This window comes from Taudactylus pleione, unplaced genomic scaffold, assembly GCF_031769625.1.
Source record: "Taudactylus pleione unplaced genomic scaffold, aTauple2 ptg000967l, whole genome shotgun sequence".
Classification (NCBI taxonomy): Eukaryota; Metazoa; Chordata; class Amphibia; order Anura; family Myobatrachidae; genus Taudactylus; species Taudactylus pleione.
Genome location: NW_028285368.1, coordinates 6,267,501 through 6,270,000, shown reverse-complemented (window position 1 = coordinate 6,270,000; position 2,500 = coordinate 6,267,501). Strand labels below are relative to the sequence as shown.

The window sequence follows — 2,500 nt, the reverse complement described above, 5'->3', positions numbered from 1 at the left end:
GTTTGGCTGTAGGTGCTCAAAACCCTTAACTTTAGACCTCTTTTACTTCTTAACTCAAGTAAATTCAATGATAAGTTGAAAAATGAAATGTAAAATGTAATAGAAAAGAATGTTATGGCAGTATAAAATTACCTACAGCTCCTGGTATTCCCAGGTGGTCTCCCATCCAAGTACTAACCAAGCCCAACACTGCATAGCTTCCAAGATCAGACGAGATTGGGCATGTCCAGTGTGGTTTGGCTGTAGGTGCTCAGAACCTTTAACTTTAGACATCTATTACTTCTTAACTCAAGTAAATTCATTGATAAGTTGAAAAAATTAAATGTAAAATGTAATAGAAATGAATGTTATGGCAGTATAAAATTACCTACAGCATCTGGTATTCCCAGGTGGTCTCCCATCCAAGTTCTAACCAGGCCCAACACTGCATAGCTACCAAGATCAGACGAGATTGGGCATGTCCAGTGTGGTTTGGCTTTAGGTGCTCAAAAACTTTAACTTTAGACCTCTTTTACTTCTTAACTCAAGTAAATTCATTGATAAGTTTAAAAATGAAATGTAAAATGTAACAGAAAATAATGTTATGGCAGTATAAAATTACCTACAGCTCCTGGTATTCCCAGGTGGTCTCCCATCCAAGTACTAACCTGGCCCAACACTGCATAGCTTCCAAGATCAGACGAGCTTGGGCATGTCCAGTGTGGTTTGGCTGTAAGTGCTCAAAAACATTAACTTTAGAACTCTTTTACTTCTTAACTCAAGTAAATTCATTGATAAGTTGAAAAAATTTAATGTAAAATGTAATAGAAAAGAATGTTATGGCTGTATAAAATTACCTACAGCACCTGGTATTCCCAGGTGGTCTCCCAACCTAGTACTAACCAGGCCCAACACTGCATAGCTTCCAAGATCAGACGAGATTGGGCATGTCCAGTGTGGTTTGGCTGTAGGTGCTCAAAAACATTAAATTTAGACTTCGATTACTTCTTAACTCATGTAAATTCATTGATAAGTTGAAAAAATGAAATGTAAAATGTAATAGAAAAGAATGTTTTGGCAGTATAAAATTACCTACAGCACCTGGTTTTCCCAGGTGGTCTCCCATCCAAGTACTAACCAGGCCCAACACTGCATAGCTTCCAAGATCAGAAAAGATTGGGCATGTCCAGTGTGGTTTGACTGTAGGTGCTCAAAAACATTAACTTTAGCCCTCTTTTACTTCTTAACTCAAGTAAATTCATTGATAAGTTGAAAAAATTAAATGTAAAATGTAATAGAAAAGAATGTTTTGGCTGTATAAAATTACCTACAGCACCTGGTATTCCCAGGTGGTTTCCCATCCAAGTACAAACCAGGCCCAACAATGCATAGCTTCCAAGATCAGACGAGATTGGGCATGTCCAGTGTGGTTTGGCTGTAGGTGCTCAAAAGTTTTAATTTAGACCTCTATTACTTCTTAACTCAAGTAAATTCATTGATAAGTTGAAAAAATTAAATGTAAAATGTAATAGAAAAGAATGTTATGGCTGTATAAAATTACCTACAGCACCTGGTATTCCCAGGTGGTCTCCCATCCAAGTACTAACCAGGCCCAACACTGCATAGCTTCCAAGATAAGATGAGATTGGGCATGTCCAGTGTGGTTTGACTGTAGGTGCTCAAAAATATTAACTTTAGACCTCTTTTACTTCTTAACTCAAGTAAATTCATTGATAAGTTGAAAAAATTAAATGTAAAATTTAATAGAAAAGAATGTTATGGCAGTATAAAATTACCTACAGCACCTGGTATCCCCAGGTGGTCTCCCATTCAAATACTAACCAGGCCCAACACTGCATAGCTTCCAAGATCAGACGAGATTGGGCATGTCCAGTGTGGTTTGGCTGTAGGCGCTCAAAAACATTAACTTTAGACCTCTTTTACTTCTTAACTCAAGTATATTCATTGATAAGTTGAAAAAATTAAATGTAAAATGTAATAGAAAAGAATGTTATGTTAGTATAAAATTACCTACAGCATCAGGTATTCCCAGGTGGTCTCCCATCCAAGTACTAACCAGGCCCAACACTGCATAGCTTCCAAGATCAGACAAGATTGGGTATGTCCAGTGTGGTTTGGCTGTAGGTGCTCAAAAGCTTTAAATATAGACCTCTTTTACTTCTTAACTCAAGTAAATTCATTGCTAAGTTTAAAAATGAAATGTAAAATGTAACAGAAAAGAATGTTATGGCAGTATAAAATTACCTACAGCTCCTGGTATTCCCAGGTGGTCTCCCATCCAAGTACTAACCAGGCCCAACACTGCATAGTTTCCAAGATCAGACGAGATTGGGCATGTCCAGTGTGGTTTGGCTGTAGGTGCTCAAATACATTAACTTTAGACCTCTTTTACTTCTTTACTCAAGTAAATTCATTGATAAGTTGAAAAAATTAAATGTAAAATGTAATAGAAAAGAATGTTATGGCTGCATAAAAATACCTACAGCACCTGGTATTCCCA

At 36.9% G+C, this 2,500-nt stretch overlaps 2 non-coding genes and 10 pseudogenes across 2 annotated transcripts in view; all 12 read right to left on the bottom strand.

Moving 5' to 3' along the window:
- LOC148458094 (5S ribosomal RNA) overlaps positions 1-14 on the bottom strand; it is a 119-nt pseudogene extending 105 nt beyond the window's left edge.
- A 115-nt stretch (positions 15-129) lies between these two features.
- LOC148458093 (5S ribosomal RNA) lies at positions 130-248 on the bottom strand (annotated as a pseudogene).
- Positions 249-364: 116 nt separating this feature from the next.
- On the bottom strand, positions 365-483 carry LOC148458092 (5S ribosomal RNA; annotated as a pseudogene).
- Positions 484-598: 115 nt separating this feature from the next.
- LOC148458091 (5S ribosomal RNA) lies at positions 599-717 on the bottom strand (annotated as a pseudogene).
- Positions 718-833: 116 nt separating this feature from the next.
- On the bottom strand, positions 834-952 carry LOC148458090 (5S ribosomal RNA). The gene has a single exon (XR_015873577.1). It is a non-coding gene; the product is annotated as a 5S ribosomal RNA (ribosomal RNA).
- Positions 953-1,068: 116 nt separating this feature from the next.
- Positions 1,069-1,187, bottom strand: LOC148458089 (5S ribosomal RNA; annotated as a pseudogene).
- Positions 1,188-1,303: 116 nt separating this feature from the next.
- LOC148458088 (5S ribosomal RNA) lies at positions 1,304-1,422 on the bottom strand (annotated as a pseudogene).
- Positions 1,423-1,537: 115 nt separating this feature from the next.
- On the bottom strand, positions 1,538-1,656 carry LOC148458087 (5S ribosomal RNA; annotated as a pseudogene).
- Positions 1,657-1,772: 116 nt separating this feature from the next.
- LOC148458086 (5S ribosomal RNA) lies at positions 1,773-1,891 on the bottom strand (annotated as a pseudogene).
- Positions 1,892-2,007: 116 nt separating this feature from the next.
- LOC148458085 (5S ribosomal RNA) lies at positions 2,008-2,126 on the bottom strand (annotated as a pseudogene).
- A 115-nt stretch (positions 2,127-2,241) lies between these two features.
- LOC148458084 (5S ribosomal RNA) lies at positions 2,242-2,360 on the bottom strand (annotated as a pseudogene).
- Positions 2,361-2,476: 116 nt separating this feature from the next.
- Positions 2,477-2,500, bottom strand: part of LOC148458083 (5S ribosomal RNA) — a 119-nt gene continuing 95 nt past the window's right edge. The window contains exon 1 of the ribosomal RNA XR_015873576.1: positions 2,477-2,500. This exon is cut by the window's right edge and continues 95 nt beyond it. This is a non-coding gene — a ribosomal RNA (5S ribosomal RNA).